This window comes from Salvelinus alpinus, chromosome 22 (genome assembly GCF_045679555.1).
Source record: "Salvelinus alpinus chromosome 22, SLU_Salpinus.1, whole genome shotgun sequence".
Classification (NCBI taxonomy): domain Eukaryota; kingdom Metazoa; phylum Chordata; class Actinopteri; order Salmoniformes; family Salmonidae; genus Salvelinus; species Salvelinus alpinus.
The window spans coordinates 26,214,558-26,226,672 of NC_092107.1; positions in this window are offsets into that span (position 1 = coordinate 26,214,558).

Below are 12,115 nucleotides of genomic sequence, written 5' to 3' on the forward strand. Positions count from 1 at the left end.
TTGGCTATGTGCTCAGGGTCGTTGTCCTGTTGGAAGGTGAACCTTCGCCCCCAGTCTGATGTTGTTACGGATACAGGTATTCTGTGTGTGTGTATTTATTTATTTTATTTATTTTATTTCACCTTTATTTAACCAGGTAGGCTAGTTGAGAACAAGTTCTCATTTGCAACTGCGACCTGGCCAAGATAAAGCAGTGTGAACAGACAACAACACAGAGTTACACATGGAGTAAACAATAAACAAGTCAATAACATAGTAGAAAAAAAAGAAAAAAAGAGAATCTATATATACTGTATCCTGTGTGTGTATTTCTTTTCTCTCCTTCTCCCCTCACAGGTGGCAATCATCATTCCCCAATCAGTCATCAATCAGAAGACACCTCCTCCTGTTTCCATTACCCAATCACATCTCCTTTCCCTTGGTTTAAAAACCCATTCAGTTGTTTTCTCTAGAGCTCGATCTCTTTGTGTTTCAAACTCTCTGTGTCTCAATCTCTCGCAATATCTCTCTCTCTCTTTGAGCTCTCGTTTGTTTTTACACCTACATGTCACTTTGTCCCACCTGTGAGTATTATTTTGGTTATGGTGTTTGACTGTTTGTTTGATGGTGGGAAAAGGGGGTACCAAGCCAAGTCGCCCATGGGCATACATTACCCGTAGGAATACTTTGTCTAAATACCCTAGTTAGAACTGGGCGGACCACCCGCTGTATTTTTGGTTAGTTAGTTAACTGTATTGAAGTAGGCTAGTCTAGCTTAGGGGTGTTTTTGGATAATTGTTTCTTTCCTTGGGTCCAGCTCAGCCCCTTTCCCCGCCCCCCTTTACTGTGTGTTTAAAAATAAACCATGAGTGTTTGACGGTAATTTAGTTGTCTGTGGTTTTTGTTCTCACTGTTACTTTTTCACTGTTATAATTTGCATGAGTTATGTTACGGTCTCGATACATCCCCCCTAGACTGCCGGGCCAAAGGGATTCGTAACAGAGGTCATAAGCGCTCTGGACCAGGTTTTCATCAAGGATCTCTCTGTACTTTGCTCCGTTCATCTTTCCCTCAATCCTGACTAGTCTCCCAGTCCCTGCCACTGAAACATCCCCACAGCATGATGCTACCACCACCATGCTTCACCGTAGGGATGGTGCAGGTTTCCTCCAAACGTGACGCTTGGCATTCAGGCCAATGAGTTGAATCTTGGTTTCATCAGACCAGAGAATCTTGTTTCTCATGATCTGAGAGTCCTTTAGGTGCCTTTTGGCAAACTCCAAGCGGGCCGTCATGTGTCTTTTACTGAGAAGTGGCTTCCGTCTGGCCACTCTATCATAAAGGCCTGATTGGTAGAGTGCTGCAGAGATGGTTGTCCTTGTGGATAGTTCTCCCATCTCCACAGAGGAACTCTGGAGCTCTTGGTCACCTCCCTGACCAAGGCCCTTCTCCCCTGATTGCTCAGTTTGGCCGGGCAGACAGCTCTAGGAAGAGTCTTGGTGGATCCAAACTTCTTCCTTTTTAAGAATGATGGAGGCCACTGTGTTCTTAGGGACCTTCAATTCTGCTGAAAGTTTTTGGTACCTTTCCCCAGATCTGTGTCTCGACACAATCCTGTCTCGGAGCTCTACGAACAATTCCTTTGACCTCATGACTTGGTTTTTGCTCTGACGTGCACTGTCAACTGTGGAAGCTTATATAGACAGGTGTGTGCCTTTCCAAATCATGTCCAATCAATAAAACTTACCACAGATGGACTCCAATCAAGTTGTAGAACCATCTCAAGGATGATCAATGGAAACAGGATGCACCTGAGCTCAATTTCGGGTCTCATAGCAAAAGGTGTGAATACTTATGTAAATAAGGTATTTCTGTTTTCACATTGTATGTAGATTGATGAGGGAAGAAATTATTTAATCAATTTTAGAATAAGGCTGTAACGTAACAAAATGTGGAAAAGTGAAGCGGTCTCAGTACTTTCCAAATGCACTCTATAAGGGTTTGTGTTCTGTTATAGGTTACTAGTTACCACCATACAAGACTAACCACCAGCATACGAGGGGCTATATAGCTCTATAATGATAGAGCCCCTGTAAACACAAGGTAAGAGAGGCAGTGAAGCATGCTGGAGAGCTAAATATCCTCCGCTCTGAGGCCCCTACCGCAGACCAGACTAACCACAACAGTAGCAGGTCTGAAGTGAAGGAACTACTGCTGACTCTTTCTTTCTAGTTCCACCGGGTCATCAAGGGTCACCTAGAGCAGACATACCCATTCTCTTCTGAACAAAATTCATTGAAATATAGTTAGAGAAGTTGGTTGGCACCTTCATTTGTAGTCTAATGGACACTCCTTAACCTTGGGACACTAAAGAGGTAAATCAGCCTGAAGTGGGCCACTACACAACCTGTCCAGTGGCTCTCAGAGAGGTGGTGAGAGTCTCTGAAAGCCCAAAGTTCAAGACCATGACATACCTTCCATGAGCATGGGCTTCCCTCCCCCATGGGCTAGCATCTCCCTACGGTAGCGCTCTCCCATGTCCCTGGGAGAGAGAGGAGAGATATAAGATTACAGCCATATGCATTCTCCTACAGCAGCTCTTCTTCCCCATCCTGAGAGCCCTGGGCAAAGTCTCAGCTCTCCCCTCACAGGGCTGATCAATTAAATCAAATGAAATTGTATTTGTCACATGACACGAATACAACAGGTGTAGACCTTCCCTTAAAACGCTTACTTACAAGCCCTTAACCAACAATGCAGTTAAGAAAAAGAAGAGTTATTTATTTAATATTGACTAAATAAACAAACAAAAACAACAAATCAAAGAGCATCAATGAAATAAGGAGGCTATATAAATGGAGGTACCGGTACCGAGTCCATGTGCGGGGATACAGGTTAGTCGAGGTAATTGAGGTAATATGTACATGTAGGTAGGGGTAAAGTGACTATGTGTGGTAAAGTGATAATTAACAGTGAGTAGCAGCAGCGTAAAAAAGTGTGTGTGGGGGGGGGGGAATAGTGCAAATAGTCCGGGTAGCCATTTAATTAGCTGTTCAGTAGTCTTATGGCTTGGGGTAGAAGCTGTTAGGAATCCTTTTGGAGCTAGACTTGGCTCCAAAAGTACCGCTTGCCGTGCTGTAGCAGAGAGAACAGTCTATGATTTGGGTGGCTGGAGTCTTTGCCAATTTTTAGGGCCTCCTGATGCTAGGAAACAAAGGTTCAACAACCACAGGTGGAACTAAATGTCAGAGGGAAAGGAGAGAAAGGAAGGCAGAGAGAGAGACAAGGGCTGCGGGGCTCGAATCTCTGAGATGAATCTGGAAACAAAGCCTTTGTGGAGTCCAAGTCAGAGCAGAGCTGATAGGGAGGGCTGTGGGCTATGTAATGTAGATGCTGGTGACTCTGACTGGATTACTGTACACACCTGCCAAGCTGGTGTGGGTTTCATATTGATGTCATGTTCAATGTCAGGCGGAGAGACTTAACACTACCCAGGGAAGGTTGCTTGTGAGAGAGCATTTGGCTCAGTCTTTTTGGAAATGCAAACATGTTTATACCTTCCAGTCAAATGTACTGTAACTTTTAGTGATATAACAACAGTTATTCATTGAATTTTGAATAACAAGTTCCCGGTATATGATCACACACAGGCAAAAAATCTCAAGGGACACAGAAAAATACATCACGAAATTGTCCTGACATTAGTAAAAAAGTCTGGTTTTGCTTTAAAAAAAAACATTGACTGCCTCAGATGAAGTTCCTTGTGTTATTACAGTAAACTGTTTTTTTTCTGTAGGGACACTGCATTTAGGTTATTGATACCCTGCATTTATTCATACCCTACATTTAGTCATACCCTACATTTAGTCATACCCATAAAAGTCAAGTAAGTGCTGCAGACAGCCACGCCTTGATATTGTGTGTATTTCCTGATGAAGGGTTTGTGTGAGGACACTGAATGGCTCTCAGTCTCACCTGTTTAAAGGATCCTGAACAAAGCACTGTTTTCCCACCATGGAGGCCACAGCGTGGGACATGATATAGGAGTAGTACTTGTCTCCGTAGCCAATGAGGTGGTTGAATCTCAGCTGCCATGCCTGCAAAGGAAAACAAAGCATTTCACAATATCACAGCGTCATTAACAACACCATAAATAAATACCCAATAAATAACCCAAATTAAACTGGCTTTCAACAGGTTCCACTGTTTATACCATGATTCATAAAGACCACCACTGTAGGTATATTGACAAGGAAACATTTGATCTCAATTGTTTTTTTAAACATAGACAGACCGATTGAATGCAATTATCTTTCCCTTTCGAAAAAAAATGCTTAATTCATGACAAAAGGAAACATTAAATGAGTTTGTTTCTACTATGTATGGTGAGAGTGAAGTTTGAATAGCAAGGCCAATTCAGCTTTGAAGGTTCCTGCTCATAAATGTTGCTGAAGGAAAAGACAAGCAGAGATATTCTTCTGTCATCATCTACTTCCCCCTCAGGAAAAGACCCAAAAGTATTCTGGGCCATTAAAGAATGTCTATTGATGTTTGTTCTAGTTACTGTCTGGTCACTGTTTTGTCTGCTTCAAAATGTAGGCTACTGTTCAATTGGCCAATGATTAAGTCAAATACAGACTTCGGTTACACTGTATACATTTGACTTCAAACCTTTTACTTTGCTTTTAGAGGAATATGGAAATTCCTAAAAGTGCACACTTTTCCTTTTCACTTTGTTGCCTAGAGGGTCCAACTTCCTAACTATAAAGGCAATGTACTCTATGATCATGCCTGATTTGGGACTCCGGGGAAATTAATCTGGCAAACATTCAAACAGTCAGTCAGTCAGTCAGAAGAAAGCAGTGATGGAATAAAACTAAATTATACCCCAGTCTCCACGGTGGTTATAAAACACAAATGCAAAGCTAAGTACTGTAAGAATTGTATCAGAGCATTAAGGCTGTAATGCACAAGGAACCTTATAAACCTGCTAGAGTCACATGGATATCTCCAAATGAAGTAGCCCAAAGTAACATCCAAATCTGAGCCCAGATCTTTATATATTAATGAGTGACTTTTGCTCTTAGGAGGGAAAAAAAAGACAAGATTTTTATCTTGCTATTTTATCCCTGACTGTGCACTTTACCATACCGTCTTGGAGAGGTGAGAGAGATAAGTTGAAAGGGGCTAGTCTAAAGCACCCTGTACTCTGCCTTTGAGAGGGGTGCTGCTTATTTAAACAGCGAGCGTTGTGAAAGAAGATCGTCTAGCGTGAAACAGGCTTAAGCCGCCAAGTGTCTGCATGATGGGTCCCATCTGGGCCCTAATGACTTTAATAAGGGTAAACAGTACCCCTGACAGAGGCAATACAAGGGGGAAACCAAAACATTAGGAAAGTGAGCACAAATCGTGAGGAGAGAATTCACCAGCTGTCCGGACGGCAGTACCAGAGGCCTACAGCAGTACCAGAGGCCTATAGTAGATATGCGGTCACCCTCATCCTCCTGTGGCAAGATATCTCCAACCGTATAACACCTTTGAGCATGAAACGGAACTACAGGTATGACTGACAGAATGGCTGAAACTTTGAGATGGACAGTAAACACTCAAACTAATCAGTTCAGACACCAGTGCTCTGCTTTATTTTTGATCCCTCTGCTTGCCTCAAATGCTAGATGTCAACTTTTGAGAAGGTCATAGCCCAGTCAAATTAACATCTCAGGGAAAGATCTATTTTGATCCTCACACACAAAGACGAGGAAAGTCAGAGCAGCCCTTCACTCTGTTCTCTTGTGTATTAGATAAAAGACACTCCTGTCCTTTGTAGACCAGGCTGCTAGGCCTTTGTTCTGGGTGCTAGGGATCAACACCACATTCTGGGTGAGAAAAGACCATGTCTTGACTCTCTATGGCTCCAAGAGAACTGATAAAGACAAAGAATCATCAACACAGCAGAAGGAATGTCAGGCTTTCCAAATATTATTATCGCAGTTGCAGGGCTTTCCATTTGGTCCATGTACTCAACAACAGCTGAAAGTTTTTCTCTCCATTCAGAACTGATACCTCTGGTCTATAAACCAATATACATGTCACAATCACCCCAGTGTTTATTATTTGGGTCTTTATGTAACCTATTAGCTATTCAAATGTTCAGTTTAGTGTGGAAGGTTTTGCTTCACTGCTGTTTAGCAAGGGCAGGGAGAGAGAGTAAAAGACCAGAAATATAGTCCTTTCAGCAGAACATAAACAAATCTGTTTTCGCTTGCTCCAATCCCATGACTTATCCTTTAACAATACAATTCAGATTTTTGTAAGTGGGGCTGAAAGGAGGAAAACTACTCTTCCATCATAACATGTAATTTGAGTGAAATGTTGAATTTCGGCATGGTTTTATAACCACACTCCCCTGAGAGGTCGGTCGCTGCATGGATAAAAGTGGAAGTAGGACTTTTAGCGAGGTTAAAGCAACTGTGGCTGGTAAGCTCAATTAAAGTGAGGAGGAATATAGTTCTGATGGAGTGCTCTCTATTCCTGATGGCCCACATAATTATAGTTGAGGATAAATGCCTTATGAAGGCCATTCCTGGCTAAATGTTGGCTGTGTTTTACATTCTCTATTCCCTCCTGACTTTGTCCTCTTTTGTAAAAAATGTTTTCATTAAAGGACCACAGAAAGAAGAGTTTCAAATATTTCCCCCAGGGAGTGCTCATTCAAAGTATACCTCTGCTTTGTTATTTGAGCAGGGCCTCCAAAAAAGCTTTAATCCCTTAAACGGTACTGCGCCTGGGTAAGAGATATAAAACCACAGAGCCAGGGAAGAAAAGCCAAAAAATAACTCCCTCTACCTCGCTCTTTCTATGCTCTGAGCTGTTTTTGTCCCTCTGTTGCACGAGAAAAGGCACACACTGTGGTACAGTTTTGAGGATTAGGCAAAGAATGCCCCCCAAACATTCATTAACTATAAAGGCTGTACTTGAGCACATAATCAAAGATCTATAGCCCACCAACTCAGTGAAGGCAAAGACCATTTTGACACTGAGGTACCCATCATGTTTGGAGTATATGGTAGGCCGTCGAATTTCTGCTGCATGTCTTTTAAAATACCACTCGTTGATCAGTTTTGGGGTTTTCCATGATAAATCTGATCCAGAGCAGAGTAGAAAATCTGTCCACAGAAAAAATAAAATAGGCTGAATCATTCATGCAGTTACATGTTAAACCTTCGAAATGTTCCCAAATATCCTATTTGAGTCAAGGCATTTTCTGTTGGCTGAAAAAGGCTGATATCTGTTAAGTCTCTACACTTATCTACCATCAATCACTCAGGCAAAGCACTTACAGGACCCTTATGTCCATTGTGTTAAAGTGAGTTTTTAAAGCAACAGTAACAATCTGGGATACCTTGTTAAAAAATGACTATAAAGATGAGCAGATAAGAGTTGTCAGTGTTTGCTGCAGTGCAGGTAGTTTAGGAGGACATTTGTACATTTGTACATTTGCATGAGAGTTCAGTGTCAATGTAACCCATGAAAGTAAACACTGTGACCCATTTAGTTCATTGTTGTTGTGTGTCAGGGGGAGTTATCTGTAGTTGAGTGTCTGCCACACTACACAACTTTTTGGACTCACACAGACGAGCCACCATGCTCTGAGGCAGAGGCTGCAAAAAAACGAAGACATGAATTTCTCAGCAGAAATATTGCACCATATCTTTACAGTAACCCATTTACACTGAACAAAAATATAAAACGCAACATGTAAAGTCTTGATCCCATGTTTATTGAGCTGAAATAAAAGATCCCAGAAATGTTCCATATGCACAAAAAGCTTATTTCTCTCAAATTTTGTTCACAAATTTGTTTACATCCTGTTAGGGAGCATTTCTCCTTTGCCAAGATAATCCATCCACCTGACAGGTGTGGCATATCAAGAAGCTGATTAAACAGCATGATCGTTACACAGGTGCACCTTGTGCTGGGGACACTAAAAGGCCACTCTAAAATGTGCAGTTTTGTCACACAACACAATGCCACAGATGTCTCAAGATTTGAGTGAGTGTGCAATTGGCATGTTAACTGCAGGAATGTCCACCAGAGCTGTTGCCAGATAATATAATGTTAATTTTTCTACCATAAACATCCTCCAACGTTGTTTAAGAGAATTTGGCAGTGCGTCCCCCCGGCCTCACAATCGCAGACCACGTGTATGGCGTCGTGTGGGTAAGAGGTTTGCTGATGTCAACGTTGTGAACAGAGTCCCCCATGGTGGCGGTGGGGTTTTAGTATGGGCAGGCATAAGCTACGGACAACGAACACAAATGCATTTTATCGAGGGCAATTTGAATGCACAGGTACCGTGACGAGATCCTGAGGCCCATTGTGGTGCCATACATCCACCGCTATCACCTCATGTTTCAGCATGATAATGCACAGGCCCATGTTGCAAGGATCTGTACACAATTGCTGGAAGCTGAAAATGTCCCAGTTCTTCCATGGCCTGCATACTCACCAGGCATGTCACCCATTGAGTATGTTTGGGATGCTCTGGATTGACATGCTCGACAGCTTGTTCCAGTTCTCGACAATATCCAGCAGCTTCTCACAGCCATTGAAGAGGAGTGGGACAACATTCCACAGGCCAAAATCAACAGCCTGGTCAACTTTATGTGAAGGGGATGTGTCGTGCTGCATGAGGCAAATGTTGGTCACACCAGATACTGACTGGTTTTCTGATCCTCGCCAATATATTTTTTTTAAGGTATCTGTGACAAACAGATGCATATCTGTATTCCCAGTCATGTGAAATCCATAGATTAGGGCCTCATTTATTTATTTCAATTGACTGATTTCCTTATATGAATTGTAACTTAGTAAAATCTTTGAAATTGTTGCATGTTGCGTTTATATTTTTGTTCACTATAGTAATACTTTAAAACAAAACTAATATATGGCTTTGTTATCAATTTTGGGTCATCAACATGTTGCCACAGCAAAATGGTGAGTTTGTGTACCTGCACTGTTTGATAATGGTTGGCAAATTGTTTCACTACTCAATAATCAGTGGCCACCGCAAAGTCAGTGGCACAACCACAGTCTCAAGTTGCTACATCTATTTAATGTAAGTGGATATCTCTCTCCATGAAATTGACATTTTGAAGTATCTTGAGTTGCTTGCTAAGGCGTATCCCTAGTCTGCATCTAACAAGTAAAGGAGCATGCAATCAATCCAATGATAACCTGTGTGGATTCCCTCACCAAACAGTATCATTCTCAATAGGATTTAACAGGCCTTTTCAAGTCTCCACACCATGACTGAACACAGAATCTATGCATGCCATTCTAACCTGTGACCATCATTATCAGATGCACTGTGTGTAAAATGGCATACACAACACCAACCACTACACTAGGAGATACTGAAATCACCAACCACTAAACCATTGATACTGAAATCAATCCTTCTGACTATTAGGCCTATTGATTTGAGAGAGCTTTACATACAGTAATTTCCAAAGACTTTCCCATATTATTATTCACAAATACATAGGGGCAATTCTATGGTAACAGAGTGATGCTGAGACTCAGATTTTTCACTTTATAATCTATGCCAAATAAAAACCAATGATTGCGAAGTTAAACAAACCATACAACTCTATGCTCAAGGACGACTTGGACGTTTCAGCATCACTTTGTTTCCATGGAATTACCTATAAGCACAATGTCAAGCTAAGCACAAGGTTAAAGTAGCTAAAGTTAACGGTTCATCTCTGAGATCGTCAGATGAGCATGGCTGACCTGTTATGTGTTGGTAGCACGTGCGCCCTACAGCATGGAGTGCATGGCATTGCCCATCTCGTGGACCAGGTTCTCCATCATGTCAGGTGTGAGCACACTCTATATGCTGCTGGTTTCAAGATCAGTGCCACAGGGCCATAGAGACCTTTTCTTTTGAACATGCCAGAAACAACAGCCACGACCGCATTTTGAACTACTGAAAACATTTTTGATCTACTGAAACTCATGTCATCTTTCAAGAAAGCAGTTGTGCTGTGGGCGTGGTGTGTGAGGCTCTGTCTACCTGGTGCAGTTTATTTGCTCTGTGGAAGAATTCACAGTAGATGTATTCCAGCAACGCCTCTGTCTCATGAACTACAGCCTGGGCAGGAAGTGACAAGACAAATGAGCCAAAGTAGGAGATCCCACCATAGAAACACAATTTAGACACAATATAACCACAGCAAACAAACCACAACTGTAACATTATACGGACATTGGAATAGTTATACAAGGGTTTTTACCAGTTTGCGGACATCATATTTCCACACATCTCATGCACTTGGATTTTTGGACATGAGAGAGACTCCATAAAGCTGGGTGAAGAGGCTGTTCAGGTCCTCCATACAAGACCCCAGGGAGAAGTAGGGACTGTAGAGGCTGGGATAAATGTTGTACCAGCAACCAAAACACAACCACAAAATGACATGAAAACATTTTAGCCTAATCCCAGTTGTGTGACAGAGACAATCTACTGTAGATGACTGCAGGAATCTCCTGCTAAAACCAAATTGGTACCTATTAGCAAGGTTCCATAGGTAATTATGGTGCTTTACAGATTCCTCTTATTCCCCCCTAAAGCCACTTGTTGCTCTGATTAACACTTGTCATGGTGACTCTTGGGACTAACGCTTAGCAGACATAAGGGGGGCAGCCCTATCAGTTGATTTGCAAGGCTGCTGACAATCTTGGGAAGCACGCACAATTACTCAGTTCTGGTGTGGACAACGCATTCCATTTGAAGCAAGCAGTGCCTTCCCTGGAGGCATATACAAATGTCACTTGGATTTAATTAAAACCAGTGAGAAGCCCATTTCCTAGGCCCAGTTTTATAGACATGACTAGGCACACAGCAGCACATGATGTGGCCTCCTTGCTTGTTGTATATGGGACAAAGTGTTTCTGTACATTGTGTGCTGTATTATTTAAGTGGTGTTTCACATTGAAAGAATACTCAGGTAACACTGTATACTATGCTTCACTCAAGGGGCAACAGTAAGCTTTTTCACCAAATGCTAATGGAATAGTAGCAGTAATCATATGATCTTTCCTACAGACTACTAAAGGGAGTAATTTATACTATTTTGCACATGATGTACTACTAGGGCTTCATTTACCGCACATAATCAGAAACCCATTTCAGACTCCAGGAGAAGAGGACAGAGTATGAGCACCAGGAGCCATGCAGTGGTGGTGGCAACTTTGGGCAACCAGCAATCCCTGGGAACCAACCGCATTCTAAACCCAACTCCATATGAAACTCCTAACAACAACATAGCACACCAAGGAGATGGAGAGGGCTGAGGGGAAAGAGATTCGGAAACAGATTTTCCTCAGTTAAAAGGAGGGAAAAAAGACTCTCCAACACCTCCCCCTCCTCAGACAGAGGTTGTGCCTAACCCCATGGTGGAAACAGCCATTAAGTCCATCCCCCAGGAACTGGAATGTCTGCAATAAAGCTTTAATAAACTGTTATCCAGCACATTTGGCATTTAGACTTATTGGCCTCTGGTGAGCGCCTGAGAGGAAAAGCAGTTCATTAATAATTTTCATAAAAAAGACGATGTGAGACAGGCACAAACTGGAGATGCTAGATGTGACCAACCACATCTCCCATTCACTCAAAATGTTCACAGCAGATTAGGCCATTCCACTTCTCCATCTGGGAATTGTAACATTTATGAATTACCCTTGGCAATAAAGATAATACGCTTTCTTAACCGCCCAAAGCCCATTAATCAGCATCAAACTGCTGACATAACACATACTAGAACCGATGAGTAGGGTCTCAACAGATAATACAACATATTGTATATGCTATTGGAGAAATCCTTTCCCGACAGACTAAAATGGGGTTTAGTCCTGCAATGAGTTCAGATTTAGGTTGACTTGAATACTACCAATGTCCCCTTTAATTTTTTTCGGCACTGAGCAAATTTCAGGTCTGCTGTGTGCCAACTTCAACGTTGTGAAAATGATGTGGAACTTCCAGCACACGTTTACTGTGAACACAGAAGCTGTACCCGCTTTAAGTTACAGTTTTAACAGTGGCCAAGTAGGCGACTGTGGCTATTTGATCATA